This window comes from Pan paniscus, chromosome 9, assembly GCF_029289425.2.
Source record: "Pan paniscus chromosome 9, NHGRI_mPanPan1-v2.0_pri, whole genome shotgun sequence".
NCBI classification, from domain to species: Eukaryota; Metazoa; Chordata; class Mammalia; order Primates; family Hominidae; genus Pan; species Pan paniscus.
The window spans coordinates 68,240,084-68,256,636 of NC_073258.2; the positions used below are offsets into that span (position 1 = coordinate 68,240,084).

General features: G+C 57.0%; 1 protein-coding gene across 6 annotated transcripts in view; it reads left to right on the forward strand.

Annotated features, from left to right (window-relative positions):
* The first annotated feature begins 11,855 nt into the window (after positions 1-11,855).
* The window catches only part of SYT12 (synaptotagmin 12), a 28,950-nt gene continuing 24,252 nt past the window's right edge, over positions 11,856-16,553 (forward strand). For 2 of the 6 annotated variants that reach the window (XM_034933118.3, XM_034933117.3), the window contains exon 1: positions 13,222-13,426. The gene's annotated coding sequence lies outside the window, so the exon portion shown is untranslated. Of the gene's footprint in view, positions 11,875-12,872; positions 12,892-13,209; positions 13,427-16,553 lie in introns of those variants that run through there. The other 4 variants (XM_034933114.3, XM_003828708.4, XM_034933115.3 and 1 more) reach the window with 4 other exon arrangements.

Genomic DNA, 16,553 nt, shown 5'->3' on the forward strand with positions numbered 1-16,553 from the left:
TTTTGAAACCTGGGGGGTCATCCTTTCCTTTGGGAGGAGGTTGGGAATCTGCCCGTCATTCCTGAGTTCCGGATCTCCAGGAGTGAGTCCCTGTCCTCACAGGTGCAGGCCCCAGAGTCCGGAAGGAAAGTGGGTATAAGTGGCTTGAGCCGGATCAATTCAGTGTAATTGACACGCAGAGTGGGGAGGAGCAGCTCAGCCAGGCAATATGTAGTGTCTCGGGTTGCAAAGGGGTCTTCAGGGACCACCCATAACATAACTTAGTTGGGGCTAGGATCCCTACCAGGCACTTTTATTTACTTATCTCCCTTGATGGGGAGCTTGCCCCAACTCGGGGTCATTTTCACTGTGGGGGCCCTGGCCATGCAAGCTCTTGTGTCTGCCGAGCTGATACCTGCCTCCCTGCAGCTTCCTCAGGGTGCTGGTCCTCAGGGCGCTGGTGCTCAGGGCCTGGCAGGGTTGCACCTTCTCCCCTTTCTCCCTGCAGCCCTTCCAGGAGCTGAGTGAGCGTCTGGGCCTTTCTCGTCTTCAGCCAGGGCTCCTGCCTCTCTCCTCTTTGTCCCAGCCCCCAACCCTGACAGTCAAGGCCTTTAGTCCTTGAGCCCATCCCATTCACCCTTCGAGGCTCCTGGCCCACAAGCCCCCTCCCTGGGCCGGGATCCCACCAGCCAGTTACCTTGTTACTGAATGGATCCTCCCCTGTCTGTGTGTCTTCTCAGGAGGTTACAGGCCCCTGTCAAGTGTGGCCCCCGGCGCAGGGCCTCCCTGCCCTCCACTTGGCTGCAGTCTGCTCAGCGCCCTTAGCACAGGCTGGGGCTAATGCCGTCTGCATTCGTTTCCTGGGGCTGCCATGACACATTACTGCAAATTTGGCAGCTTACAAAACCAGAAATTAATTCTCTCATAGTTCTGGAGGCCAGAGCCCAGAATCAAGGTGTTGGCAGGGCTGGTTCCCTCCAGACGCTCTCCGGGAGAATCCATCCCAGGCCTCTCTCCCAGCTTCCGGGGGCTGCCAGCAACCCTTGATATTCCTTGGCTGAGGGTTTCATAACTCCAGCCCCTGCCTCTGTCTCCACGTGGCCTTCTTCTCTCTGTGCCTTCATGGCTGAGATGTCCCTGTTTTCTTTCTTATAAGGACACCACCCATCGCATGTAGGACCCACTGTAAATCTAAAGTGATTACAGCTTGAGATCCTTCACTTAATTACATCTGCAAAGACCCTATTTTCAAAAAAGATGACATTCGCAAGTGCTAGGTGTTAGGACTCAGATGTATCTTTTTGGGGGGGTCACAAGTCAACTCGCTGCAACCATCCCATCAGCCTAGATGTGTGTAGATGTGTCCGGGATCAGGGAGGGTGTCCCTTCACCTCCACATCCCATGGAAAGTGCTCATTGGAAGGAGTGAAGATCTTGTTAATGGGTTTGATGACTGTGAATCCAAGCAGCACGCCCAGAGCAGATGCCTGGGATAGCTGAGTATGAGGGCGGGGAACAGGCGAGGACCCACAGATCCAAGGGCTGGCTTCCCTGACGCACCCAGCACCAGCTTCTCTGGAGAGGGTTGGAGAAGCGGCTCCTGCCGGGCTGCCCTCTGCCAGGCACTGAGGCCGGTCTGTGAGCCAGGCAGGGGACCCAGCAACTGGGAGCTTGGGGCCTTGTGGGCGAGACCCAGACTGGACAATAAGGGGCTGAGGGATCACAGTGGAGGTAGGACTGGGGTGGAGGTGGGGGTAGCAGGCAGGCCCCAAGGCTGTTTTGACTGATATGGAGGCAGCCTTGAGGCATGGCATGGGGGTCTGAGAACCCAGAGGGGCCTAGGTGCCCTGGCTGGCTGTCCGTGGCCCACATACCTGGCCAGGTTCCCTGTCCTGCCCTCCAGGGCAGCAGGGATCCTCGTGGCCTCCTCACTGCCACTCTCGATGCTCCCTGGAGGCTGGTGGCAGTCAGGCTGCCTTGGGTATATGCAGGGTGGCTGGAATGAAGTAAAAAAAAAAAAAAAATTATTTTTCACAGTAAAATGTTCCTGCATCATGTAGCTCCCGCCACAAACTACTTAAAAGACAGCTGCTTTCTTTGTCTAGTGCCAAACTTTCTAGATGCAAGTCCACTGAGCCGGTGTACACCTTAAATAAACTCCTTCACCCAATTCGGTCTCTCTGGCCCCTTACTTTCCCACAACAATGGGAGATCCCTGCCTTGCATCCAGAGCTGCGGCTCCTTCTTAAGCTTCCCCCAACCAAGGGGATCCTGGTGACAGGTGGAAAGGCAGCGCAGGTGTCTTGTGGAAGTAGAGACCAGTAGTCCCTGGGCAGGGGGTCGCAACAGGAGGGCAGGGCGGCCAAGGCCAGTGCTGAGAGAGCAAGTCCCTGCCACCCCTGCTGGCCTCAGCCTGGCCCCATGAGTGCTGGCCCCCAATGCAGGCCCAGCTCCTCAGCATCCTCTCTGCACCCCACAGGCTGCTCTCCAGTGATCTGTGCTATGGACAACTGCTTCCAGGGGCCACATCTTTACCCTGGTGTGGAGGCGGTGGTGGGGGGTTGTGGCATGATGGGAGTCCCAGCTGGGAACAAAGGGAAGGGAAAGGGAAGGGCTTTCTCTCCTCAGGAGAGAAAAGCGCTCAGGACTTGGAGCCAGGACTGGTGGGCTGCACATGGCCAGGCCCAGGGATTTTCGCTGTCCTGGACGTGGATTCCTCCTTAGCAATAAGAGTTAGAAACAGCATCGCCTTCATGGCGTCAAGGAGGTAATGAATATGGAGAGGGTTTGGGACATGTGTGACACTTCCCAGCTGTTGTGGCTTTCACTGCTAAAATCCTTTCATATGGTAAACTCTGGGATCTTCGTAAAGCTCCTTCACGTTCATAGCCAGAAGCCATGTGAGTGCAGGAGGGTCCACAGCCTCTCCCTCCTCCCTTGCTGGAAAGGAGGACTCTGGATCTCAGGAGGCTGGGAGCAGGAGGAAGGGGGTTTGAGAAGCCAGAGGCCTGGCCAGGTCACACTGGGAAGGCCAGTGGGCTCATGCTAGAGAAAAATATCATACACGAAAAGATGATGGGAGGGCCAGGCATGGTGGCTCACGCCTGTAATTCCAGCACTTCGGGAGGCTGGGGTGGGCAGATCACCTGAGGTCAGGAGTTCGAGACCAGCCTGACCAACATGGTGAAACCCCATCTTTACTAAGAATACAAAAATTAGCCGGGAGTGGTGGCACACACCTGTAATCCCAGCTACTTGGGAGGCTGAGGCATGAGAATAGCTTGAACCCAGGAGATGAAGGTTGCAGTGAGCCGAGATCGCACCGCTGCACTCCAGCCTGGGCGACAGAGTGAGATTTCTGTCTCATTAAGAAAATAAATAAATAAATAAATAAAAGATGTTGCGGGAGGGAAGTGGGCTGCTGAGAAGGCGTGAACTGAGGGCCTGGGAAGGAGCTTGGAGCTGGGGCAGAGAGAAATTTGGGGAGCAGCAGACATGGGTAAGAGACTATGGGAAGAAAGGATGCTTGCCAGGGGTTATGAATGCACTTCTTTGGCATTTTCTAGAGAGGCTTCAGAAAGATGTAAATCACTTCTCGGCCAGTTTACATGTTAGACTGGTGTTTCTTTAAATATGCTAAAACAGAGCCTGAAAGTGTGTATATTATCCAAAAAAAGAGTTTCCCAAAAGCTTTCCAAGGTGGTCTTGTTCTGAAACCGTATGCCCTATTCTGTGAGCCTAGTAGAAGTTGGCACGATGGGACGCGGTGCTGCAAGACCCAGCTCTGGAACTGTGGTTCTCAGCTGAGGGTGTCTGGGAGCTATGCTCGTGCCCATGCAGCCATTCCCAAGAGGCCCTCAGCTCTTCACACTTCTCCCTAGAAGCCAGCACTGCCCCAGAGGAACCTTCAGCTCTGCCTGGGAGCTCAGGAAAGTTCTCTGTGGCCAGCCTCAGTTGTCTCATAAAGTGGGATCATCTGCCTCAACAGCACCAGCGCTGTGAGGATTACATGAGGTCGTAAATAAGAAAGCACTTTGCACAATGTCAAATATTACGTAAATTCTGTAATTATTGTTATTTCAAAGAAAAGATGTGAGGAGGGTCATAGCTGCAGCTCTCATTTGCTGATGACTTGCTCTATACCAGGCATGAGCTCCTTTAATCGTCCTCCAACCTCATGAGTGAGAACAGCTTCATCCCCATTTTACAGATGAAAGGCATTTAGCTCAGGGAAGGAAAGCCATTGGTCCAGAATGGTAATTCAAGTTCATGTCTTCCTGACCCCATAGCATTAGGCTGAGCCTCTCTAAAAGTGAAAGAGTTGAGGCCGGGTATGGTGGCTCACACCTGTAATCCATATACTTTGGGAGGCGGAGGCAGAAAGATCATTTGAGCCCAGGAGTTCAAGACCAGCCCGGGTAACATAGGGAGACCCCATTTCTACAATTTTTTTTTTTCCTTTTTTTTTCTCTTTTTTTTTTTCTTTTTTATTGATCATTCTTGGGTGTTTCTCGCAGAGGGGGATTTGGCAGGGTCACAGGACAATAGTGGAGGGAAGGTCAGCAGATAAACAAGTGAACAAAGTTCTCTGGTTTTCCTAGGCAGAGGACCCTGCGGCCTTCCGCAGTGTTTGTGTCCCTGGGTACTTGAGATTAGGGAGTGGTGATGACTCTTAACGAACATGCTGCCTTCAAGCATCTGTTTAACAAAGCACTTCTTGCACCGCCCTTAATCCATTCAACCCTTAGTGGATACAGCACATGTTTCAGAGAGCACAGGGTTGGGGGTAAGGTCACAGATCAACAGGATCCCAAGGCAGAAGAATTTTTCTTAGTACAGAACAAAATGAAAAGTCTCCCATGTCTACCTCTTTCTACACAGACACGGCAACCATCCGATTTCTCAATCTTTTCCCCACCTTTCCCCCCTTTCTATTCCACAAAACCGCCATTGTCTTCATGGCCCATTCTCAATGAGCTGTTGAGTACACCTCCCAGATGGGGTGGTGGCCGGGCAGAGGAGCTCCTCACTTCTCAGTAGGGGCGGCCGGGCAGAAGCGCCCCTCACCTCCTGGACGGGGCAGCTAGCCGGGCGGGGGGCTGACCCCCCCCACCTCCCTCCCGGACGGGGCGGCTGGCCGGGCGGGGGGCTGACCCCCCACCTCCCTCCCGGACAGGGCGGCTGGCCGGGCAGAGGGGCTCCTCACTTCCCAGTAGGGGCGGCCGGGCAGAGGCGCCCCTCACTTCCCGGACGGGGCGGCTGGCCAGGCGGGGGGCTAACCCCCCCACCTCCCTCCCGGACGGGGCGGCTGGCCGGGCAGAGGGGCTCCTCACTTCCCGGTAGAGGCGGCCGGGCAGAGGCGCCCCTCACTTCCCGGACGGGGTGGCTGGCCAGGCGGGGGGCTAACCCCCCCCACCTCCCTCCCGGACGGGGCGGCTGGCCGGGCAGAGGGGCTCCTCACTTCCCGGTAGAGGTGGCCGGGCAGAGGCGCCCCTCACCTCCCGGACAGGGCGGCTGGCCGGGCGGGGGGCTGACCCCCCCCACCTCCCTCCCGGATGGGGCGGCTGGCCGGGTGGGGGGGCTGACCCCCCCACCTCCCTCCCGGACGGGGCAGCTGGCCGGGCGGGGGGCTGACCCCCCCACCTCCCTCCCAGACGGGGCGGCTGGCCGGGCGGGGGGCTGACCCCCCCCACCTCCGTCCCGGACGGGGCGGCTGGCCGGGCGGGGGGCTGACCCCCCCACCTCCCTCCCGGATGGGGCGGCTGGCCGGGCGGGAGGCTGACCCCCCCACCTCCCTCCTGGACAGAGCGGCTGGCTGGGCAGAGGGGCTCCTCACTTCCCAGAAGGGGCGGCTGGGCAGAGGCGCCCCTCACCTCCCGGACGGGGCGGCTGGCCAGGCGGGGGGCTAACCCCCCCACCTCCCTCCCGGACGGGGCGGCTGGCCGGGCCGGGGGCTGACGCCCCCACCTCCCTCCCAGACAGAGCGGCTGGCTGGGCAGAGGGGCTCCTCACTTCCCAGTAGGGGCGGCCGGGCAGAGGCGCCCCCCCACCTCCTGGACAGGGCGGCTGGCCAGGCGGGGGGCTGATCCCCCCACCTCCCTCCCAGACGGGGCGGCTGGCCAGGCGGGGGGCTGATCCCCCCACCTCCCTCCCGGACGGGGCGGCTGGCCAGGCAGAGGGGCTCCTCACTTCCCAGTAGGGGCGGCCGGGCAGAGGCACCCCTCGCCTCCCGGACGGGGCGGCTGGCCAGGCGGGGGGCTGACCCCCCCACCTCCCTCCCGGACGAGGCAGCTGGCCGGGCAGAGGGGCTCCTCACTTCCCGGTAGGGGCGGCCGGGCAGAGGCGCCCCTCACCTCCCGGACGGGGCGGCTGGCCGGGCGGGGGGCTGACCCCCCCACCTCCCTCCCGGACGAGGAGGGAGGACGCTCCTCACTTCTCAGACGGGGTGGCTGCCGGGCGGAGGGGCTCCTCACTTCTCAGACGGGGCGGTTGCCAGGCAGAGGGTCTCCTCACTTCTCAGACAGGGCGGCCGGGCAGAGACACTCCTCACATCCCGGACGGGGCGGCAGGGCAGAGGTGCTCCCCACATCTCAGACGATGGGCGGCCGGGCAGAGACGCTCCTCACTTCCCAGATGTGATGGCGGCCGGGAAGAGGCGCTCCTCACTTCCTAGATGGGATGGCGGCCGGGCAGAGATGCTCCTCACTTTCCAGACTGGGCAGCCAGGCAGAGGGGCTCCTCACATCCCAGACGATGGGCGGTCAGGCGGAGACGCTCCTCACTTCCCAGACGGGGTGGCTGCCAGGCAGAGGCTGCAATCTCGGCACTTAGGGAGGCCAAGGCAGGCGGCTGGGAGGTGGTTGTAGCGAGCCGAGATCACGCCACTGCACTCCAGCCTGGGCGCCATTGAGCACTGAGTTAAGGAGACTCCGTCTGCAATCCCGGCACCTCGGGAGGCCGAGGCTGGCGGATCACTCGCGATTAGGAGCTGGAGACCAGCCCAGCCAACATATCGAAACCCCGTCTCCACCAAAAAAATACGAAAACCAGTCAGGCGTGGCGGCGCGCGCCTGCAATCGCAGGCACTCGGCAGGCTGAGGCAGGAGAATCGGGCAGGGAGGTTGCAGTGAGCTGGGATGGCAGCAGTACCGTCCAGCTTCGGCTTGGCATCAGAGGGAGACCTTGGAAAGAGGGGAGAGGGGAGGGGGAGAGGGGGGAGGGGAGAGGGGAGAGGGGAGAGGGGAGAGGGGAGAGGGAGCTCTATCTACCACACAGTCTTGGGTGCAAAGTCGTTTCCATCTTCTTGAAGCTGGAATTCAAGTCCTTTGTCTTTGTTTACAAGATGTAAACCTTTTTTTTTTTTTTGAGACGGAGTCTTGCTCTGTCGCCCAGGCTGGAGTGCAGTAGTGCGAATTAGGCTCACTGCAACCTCCACCTCCTAGGTTCAAGTGATTCTTCTGTCTCAGCCTCCTGAGTAGCTGGGATTACAGATGCCTGCCACCACGCCCGGCTAATTTTTCATATTTTCAGTAGAGATGGGGTTTCCCCATGTTGGCCAGGCTGGTCTCGAACTCCTGACCTTGTGATCTGCCTGCCTCAGCCTCCCAGAGTGCTGGGATTACAGGAGTGAGCCACCTCGCCCAGCCACAACAAAAAATTTTAAAGGCCAGGCGCAGTGGCTGACACCTGTAATCCCAGCACTTTGGGAGGCCAAGACGGGTGGATCACCTGAGGTCAGGAGTTCGAGACCAGCCTGGCCAACATGGTGAAACCCCGTCTCTACTAAAAATACAAAAATTAGCTGGGTGTGTTGGCAGGCGCTTGTAATCCCAGCTACTCAGGAGGCTGAGACAGGAGAATCACTTGAACCCAGGAGGCGGAGGTTGCAGTAAGCTGAGATCACACCATTGCACTCCAGCCTGGAGGACAAGAGTGAGGCTACATATCAAAGAAAAAAAAATTTTAAAGGCCGGGCGCGGTGGCTCACACATGTAATCCCAATGCTTTGGGAGGCCGAAGCAGGTGGATCACTTAAGGTCAGAAGTTCGAGACCAGCCTGGCCAACATGGTGAAACCCCGTCTCTACTAAAAAATACAAAAATTAGCCAGGCGTGGTGGCATGTGCCTGTAATCCCAACTACTTGGGAGACTGAGGCAGGAGAATCTCTTGAATTTGGGAGGCAGAGGTTGCAGTGAGCTGAGATCGTGCCACTGCACTCCAGCCTGGGGGACAAGAGCGAAACTCTGTCTCAAAAAAAAAATTTTTTTTTTTAAAATAACTGGGCTGGCTACTCTGGGTACACTGCCTGTGGGGTAGCCCTGCTCCACAAGGAGCAGTACCAAAAAAGAAAAAGAAAAAAAAAATAGCTGGGCATGGTGACATGTGCCTGTAGTCCCAGCTCTTTAGGAGGCTGAGGTGGAAGGGTGGCTTGAGCCCTGTAATTCAAGTCTGCAATGAGCCATGATCTTACCACCACATTTCAGCCTGGGTGACAGAGCAAGACTCTGTCTCTTAAAAAAGAAAAAGAGGCCGGGCGCGGTGGCTCAAGCCTGTAATCCCAGCACTTTGGGAGGCCGAGGCAGGCGGATCATGAGGTCAAGAGATCGAGACCATCCTGGCTAACATGGTGAAACCCTGTCTCTACTAAAAATACAAAAATATTAGTCGGGCATGGTGGTGAGCACCTGTAGTCCCAGCTACTCGGGAGGTTGAGGCAGGAGAATGGCATTAACCTGGGAGGCGGAGCTTGCAGTGAGCTGAGATGGCGCCGTTGCACTCCAGCCTGGGCGACAGAGCAAGACTCCGTCTCAAAAAAAAAAAGAAAAAACAAAAGTGCAAAAGTGAAAGAGTTGGGCCTGTGGGGTGCACAGGGCAGACAAGTGGCTGGTGCCTCATGAGCTGAGCCGGGGCCTGGAAAGCAGAGAACTGAGGCCAAGTGCAGTGGCTCAACGCCTACTCTTCCAACTGTATTCATCGATTTTCATGATGCTGATAAAGACATACCCAAGACTGGGCAATTTATAAAGAAAGAGAGGTTTAAAGGACTCACAGTTCCTCATGGCTGGGGAGGCTTCACAATCACGGCAGAAGGCGAAAAGCACGTCTTACATGGTGGCAGACGAGAGAAAATGAGAGCCAAGTGAAAGGGGTTTCCCCTTATAATACCATCAGATCGCCGGGCGTGGTGACTCATGCCTGTAATCCCAGCACTTTGGGAGGCTGAGGTGGGTACATCACCTGAGGTCGGAAGCTCGAGACCAGCCTGATCAACATGGAGAAACCCCATCTCTACTAAAAATACAAAATTAGCCGGGCATGTTGGTGCATGCCTGTAATCCCAGCTACTCGGGAGATTCAGGCAGGAGAATCGCTTGAACCTGGGAGGCGGAGGTTGCAGTGAGCCAAGATCGTGCCATTGCACTCCAGCCTGGGCAACAAGAGCGAAACTCCATCTCAAAAAAAAAAAAAAAAATCAGATCTCATGAGACTTACTACCACGAGAACAGTACGGGGGAAACCGCCCCCCACGATTCAATTATCTCCCACTGGGTCCCTCCTACAACACGTGGGAATTATGGGAACTACAATCCAAGATGAGATTTGGGTGAGGACACAGCCAAACCGTATCACCAACACTTTGGGAGGCCGAGGAGGGGGGATCACTTGAGCCCAGGAGTTCATGACCAACCTGGGCAACGTGGCAAAACCCTGTCTCTACAAAACAAAAAATTAGCCATGCGTGGTGGCATGAGCCTGTAACCCAGCTACTCAGGAGGCTGAGGTGGGAGGATCACCTGAGCCTGGGTGGTCAAGGCTGCAGTAAGCCGTCTTTGTGCCACTGCACTCCAGCCTGGGTGAAAGAGTGAGACCCTGTCTCAAAAAAAAAAAAAAAAAGTGGCGAGCCGCTTGCTGGAGCACTAGTCTTGGGGCCCAGCTGTGTGGCCTTGGGCGCCTTTTCTTTCTAGTCTCTTCACCTTTAAGTGTCACTGACTCCACGCACAGCATCTCTGTGATGCTCAGATGGAGCATCCTTCAGGCCAACCTCAGGGTGGGGCCTCCCCTGAGGCGCACTGCTCTTCAGGAACTGGTCCCAAAGGTCCCAGAGGTCAAGGAAGAATGAGTAGGGGCTTTGCTCGGAGAAGGTGACTTCTGTAGGGTGTGATCCACAGAAGACGGAGGAAGCTGTTGGTGAGAGCAGGGAAAACACTCCAAGCAAAGGGACCAGCAAGGGAGAGTCCCTGAGGCGGAAAATGGCTTGGCAGGCGTCAGGAAGGCCAGAAGGCCCAGGAGGCAGGAGCTCAGCAGGTGACAGGGATGGTGGCATGAAAGTTCAGAGAGGCCAGCAGGGTCTGTAGGCCCCAGAAAGGAGTTTGGCTTCCATTTCCAGAGCAGCATGCAGCCACATGAGATGTGTTTGTTTTTGTAAATTGTACAGAAGCATATCACACATGCACAAAAGTGTACAAATCATCAGTGTACAATGCCATGAATTTTCACAAAGTGAACACACCCAGGAGATGGGCACTGAGATCAAAACCAGAATGTGACCAGCACCCCAGCATCCTCCCGTAGGCCCCTCTAGTCACCACCCCCATGGGGACCAGAGTCCCATGCACAGAGTAGTTTTGCTTGTCTTTGAACCTCCTATAAATGCACCCATCAGCAGCGTTCTCTGTGTCCAGCTTCTGTTGCTCAGCAGTACGTTTGTGAGATTCACCCACCATTTTTTTTTTTTAGACGGAGTCTCTGTCGCCCAGGCTGGAGTGCAGTGGCGTGATCTCAGCTCACTGCAACCTCCACCTCCTGGGTTCAAGCGATTCTCCTGCCTCAGCCTCCCGAGTAGCTGGGATTATAGGTGCATACCACCACGCCCAGCTAATTTTGTATGTTTTAGTACAGACGGCCTTTCACCTTGTTACCCAGGCTGGTCTCGAACTCCTGAGCTCAGGCAATCTACCTGCCTCGGCCTCCCAAAGTGCTAGGATTACAGGCGTGAGCCTGAAAGGTGGATTCACTCGCCTTTCATCAGTGGTTGTAGTTTTGCTTCTCTTCTTAGTGGCACAGTCTTCCATTGTGTCACTACACCACAATGCATCTGTGCATTTGATTCATAATGGGCATTTGTGGTCTCCTGTTTGGGGCTACTGTCAACATTCTATCCTTGTCTTTTGGTGCACCCGTGTACGCTTTTCTGATCATTGAAGGGTGTTCAACATGAAATTGACAAGATCTCTCATTTCAAGCTCACTCCCGCCCCTGCATCAGCTCCCCAGTGTGACACCAGAACTGGACCAGCCTCAACTTTGCTTTTTTTTTTTTTTTTGAGATGGAGTCTTGCTCTGCTGCCCAGGCCAACCTCGGCTCACTGCAGCCTATGCTCCCAGGTTCAAGCAATTCTCTTCCCTCAGCCTCCGGAGTAGCTGGGACTACAGGCATTTTTAGTGGAGACAGGGTTTCACCATGTTGGCCAGGCTGGTCTCGAACTCCTGGCCTCAAGTGATCCGCCCTACCTCAGCCTCCTAAAGTGCTGGGATTGCAGGCTTGAGCCACTGTGCCTGGCCTCAACTTTGTCTTTTGTTGCTTGGGTAGAATACCCTATTAGAGTCTGGCCCCTTTTACGCCCTGATGATGTGTCTGACTCCCAACTCCCTTCCAAACCAGAAACTCGGCCATTCATTCCCCAGGCCTGGGTGTCCTGCGAAGAAAATGGACTCAAATGGACTCAATCGTACCAAAGCTGCAGCTGGCTGTGAAGGTTGAGTTAAATGGGAAATGGCAATGAAAGCTCAGGGCCCATTACCCAGGCCCCCCGCCCCATGATAATGCCCTTTCTCTTTGTTCTCTTCCAGGTCCAGGAAATGAAATGAAGACAAAAGCGCCCCCTGTGGGTGAAGGTAAGATGCAGCTCTCTTTCTTTTTTTCTTTTTCTTTTTCTTTTGTTTTTTTTTTTTGAGACGGAGTCGCCGCGATCTCACTGCAAGCTCCGCCTCCTGGGTTCACGCCATTCTCTTGCCTCAGCCTCCCGAGTAGCTGGGACTACAGGCGCCCGCCACCACACCTGGCTAATTTTTTTGTATTTTTGGTAGAGACGGGGTTTCACCGTGTTAGCCAGATGCAACTCTCTTTCTAGGGCTCCCCAGCATCCTGTCTTCTAGACCAAGGATGCCCACACTGCACCAAGCCAGCACAGACCCAGCCTCCACTGAGAGGTCAGTGCCCACAGGCTGCCCTCAGCTCTAAAGGCCCAGAGTGTAGATGAGCCAGGAAGCACTGCCACCCTTGCACACTTGCTCCCCATCTGGGATCCTCGCCCCTCTTCCTCCCCTACCCCAGACCGTTGGAGAGGTCTCCCCAGGTGTCCACCCAGCCTGCTCCCCTGGTTACTGTGCCCACAACATGTGGCACCTTCCCCCGCATCCAGCCCCTCCCAGTGCAAGCCGTGCCTCACTGCCAGACTGCGCGGGCAGGGAGGGACCTGTCCCCTGTTCCCGGAAGATGGAAGATCGCCCACACCTGGCACTGTGCCCAGCCCCTGCGGGGGCGTCATAAATATCTCCTGAATGATTCATTCATTCCTTTGGGAGAGAAAGCATGACCCCTTAGTGGTTAAAGGTATGGAGTTTGAAGTCACACAGACCTGGGTTCAATTCTGGCTCTGACCTTTGGCTCTGTGACCTTGGTCACCTCTCTGAGCCTGTTTCTTCATGTAAAAAATGGAGTCACCACGACCAGATTAGGCCACGGTGAGGACTGAGATGATGTTGTAAGGCACCAGCACAGAGCTGACCTACAGCTCAATCGTGGTGGGAGGGAGTAATTATCCATTCAGAAAAGGGGAAACTTTCCGCTGCACCTCCTGTCGCTGTTTTCTTTGGCTCCCGGAGGTGCGCAGTATCGGGTCCGTTTTTAAGGTAAAGAAACTGAGGCCTAGAAAGGGAACAGGATAACCCAGGGCGCGGAGGCTGGGGCTAGAACCCAGGCCAGCTGGCTCTGAGTCCAGTGCTTGGCCTGCCTCTCAGAGGCCTGTGGGCACGTCCCCACCCACCCCTGTCCCCAGACGTGGGAGCGAGGGGTTGGGCTTGGCCTCAGGGCGTCCCTGGATCCCGGACTCGCCTGGGGATCTCCGGCTCGGACCCCAGGAGCAGAGACAGCGCTCGAGCTTGTCACTTTAAATTCAAGAGGGAGCGGGCGGGCAAGCGGGCGAGCGCGAGGGAGCGCGCGGCGGGCTCCTGGGAGCGTGCCCGGACTGCGGCGCAGCTCCGGTCCGCCGCCCCGGCCCGGCCGAGCCCCCGGCCCGCGCCGCGCTCCTCGGAGGCGGGAGCCCGGCGACACTGCAGGGGTGGCGTTGCCGCCGGCGGCCGGGCTAGGCGCAGGTGCGTGCGCGCTGCGGGAGGCGGGCCGGCAGCTGGAGCCCAGCCGGAGCGGCGGCCCCTCCGCGGAGCCCGGGTGAGTACGCACCCTGCCGACCCCCGGGCGCGGCCGGGATCGCACCCTGATCGCGGACGCACGCAGCCCCCTCCTGGGCCCGGGACCCCAGAGCCCCGCGCACTCCGCGCGCCTGCACCTCCGCGCCGCGCTTGCACACGAACGAATGCCGGGCACCGCGCACGCTGGGCGCCCTTACCCGGCCCGGCCACTCCGCGCAGTGCGCATCGCATCGCACGCCCCGCATGTGCACACACGCGGCTCACCCCGCCATTTACACGCCTCCCCGCGCCCACGCTGCACACACGCCCCTCACTTTCGCATTCAGCGCCCTGACTGTCCTCACTGTCCCTGCTCTGGCTTCGCACCCCCTCCCGACACTCCGGTCCCCATACACCCTGGAGGTTCCCGAGGCAGGAGCGCTGGGTCTGCAGGAACCGTACCAATCTGGAGGGGAACGTTGCACCCCAGCCCGAGGAGGCCCTGGCCGTGTGAAGAGCCAGATATGACCCTCAGCCGCCGGTGGCACCAGCCTGAGTGGGGGGCTTTCCAGAGCTTAGGAGAGGGGTATGGCGGGGCAGGGGAGGAAGCTTGCCCAGACTCAGGGCCTCAAGGCTGTAGATTTGGGCTGAAGTTGGGGGAGGGAGGTGGGGGGCCGGGAGCCTGGCCTGTGGGTGGAAGGCCCTGAGCTGGCCATCCTGGGAGCCCTCTTCCAGGGGCTGCAGAGAGACTGTGTGCACCCTCCTCCATTCCCAAAAGCCTGGGAAAGCTGCACCATGGAATGTCAGCTCCTTCTCCCCGTCAGGGGATGACAGTTTTAGAGAGCAGCAGCAATAGTGCTTCCTATTAGAAATGGGGAAATTGAGGCTCAGAGAGGGCAGGAGACCCACCGAAGTTACCACAGCCAGTGTGAAGAAGGGTTAGGACAAGTCCCCAAGCCCCCAGCCTCCCTACTCTGAAGTCTGAAAGCTTTCCTAAGCAGCTCTGCAGAGTGGGGGCTCCCAGCCTGGGTTTCAAACCCGGACTCTGCCACTTGTCAGCTCTGGTGACTGACTGACAAATAAAACACATCTGTAGGCTGGCAGCGCTGCCCACACTGCACCTCAGTTTCCTCTCCAGTACAAGGAGCAGGGTAGCAGCCCCCTCAGAGGGCTGCGGTGCTGAGATAACACAGGGCAAGTCACACAGTAGGTGCCCAAGAAATGCCAGCCAGCACCTCCCAGCCAGTCTGTCCTGCGGTTTCTGTGGGCTGTTTGGGGGATGGCAGCAGGATGTGGTTATCTCAGAAAGCGGAGGAGGGGTACTTGAAAAGGTTTCAACCTAAAGATCCTGAAGAGGCTCACAGGTTGAAGGATGAGGCTCTCCTGGGCCCAACTCCCGACCCTTCCCATTGCCTTGCTAGCCAGAGAATGATGTGAGGACACTGGGCAAGGAGGTGGGGTGGAGCAGAAGGCAGGGACAGAGGGCCCCTCTCCCCTGCCGAGGCACAACGTTCATGGAAAGCCAATTCTCTGACAAGCCCAGGAGGGGCCTCTGCCATGGTCTGATTCCAGCAAAGCTGGGGGAAGTGGGGGGCTCTTCCAACTCCCCACCCCAAAAGGCCTGCCTGTTCAGGAGTCAGCATGGTGGCCAAGAGCCCAGGCCCAGATCCATTGCACCCTGGCACCAATCCCAGTGTTGCTACTTGTATGCTAGGTGACCTGGGGCCCCAGCTTCCTCATCTATAAAAGGGGGATCCATTAATCCATTGAATCATCATGTCCACATTGTGTACCTACTACAACCAGGCACAGTGCTAAGCACTTAGCACATGTTATGTCCACATGCATGCAGCAGTAAGGAGATATTGCTAGGTAGGTATGATCGAGCTGGAATTTGAACCTAGAGCTGTTTTCAATGAGTAAGCTCTGTGCAGTTTAGGGTCTGGGGATTTGGGACTGAACGAATTGGTCAGATGGGGAGAGGTGCTGCAGAGGTAGGGATGTGCAGTCTGGGAGCTCAGTGAGGGTCTGGAGCCACTCTGGTCCCCCATGTTATGCTCTTTGCTGTGTGTCTGGACACCGGGGATGCTCTGGTCACAGGCTGCCCTGGTCCCACTGTACCTCATTGCTATCCTCTTCTAGCCAAAGCCACAGTCCTTCTGCCTGGCAGACCTCCAGGCTGCCAGCGGGAGCCCACTGAGGTGGTCCCAGGTGAGACAGAGTCAGGGGGTCTCGGGGATAGTGAGCAAAGCCCTTGAGAAGGGCACTGGCTACACAGCAGCACTTGCGGCTTGGTCTGAGCTTCCTCCTCACTGGTTGGGTGACCTCGGGCCAATTCACTGCCCTTCTCTGAGCCTCCCTCTCCTCCTCCGTGGAGGAGGGGGTAGTAACAGGGTTTGCCCCATGGGTCTTACGGGTGATGGGGAAGATGGCATGAGGGTTGTCACTGCTAATGGAAGAGGGGCTGGACTGGGCTACAGGAATGACTGCCAGGCCCAGCTCTACCACCGCTGGCTATGTGGCTTTGGGCAAGTCACTTAACCTCTCTTAATCTCCCACAGCTTTGCTGGGCGTGGTGAGATCACACCACTTCATTCCAGCCTGGGTGAAAGAGCGAAACTCCGTCTCAAAAAAATAAATTAATTAAAAAAAAAAAAAAGTAGCTCATTCAAAGTCCACTTTACCAGGCTTATGAGCAGGGATGCTTCCAGGGCTCAACAGGTTCTAGCAGTGAATGGAAGGATGGGAGCAGCCAGGGAAGGGGCAATGCCGACTTAGCTCCAACTCCTGTTGGAGTCGGGGGATGCAAACCCATTGTCCCCATATCTTCTAACTTTCTTTTTTTCTTTTCTTTTCTTTCTTTTTTTTTTTTTTTGAGATGGAGTTTTGCTCTTGTTGCCCAGGCTGGAGTGCAATGGTGCGATCTTGGCTCACTGCAACCTCTACCTCCTAGGTTCAAGCGATTCTTCTGCCTCAGCCTTCCCAAGTAGCTGGGATTACAGGCATGTGCCACCAAGCCCAGCTAATTTTGTATTTTTAGTAGAGATGGGGTTTCTCCGTGTGGGTCAGGCTGGTCTCAAACTCCCGAACTCAGGTGATCCGCCTGCCTCGGCCTCCCAAAGTGCGGGGATTACAGGCCTGAGCCACCGCGCACGGCCAGATCTTCT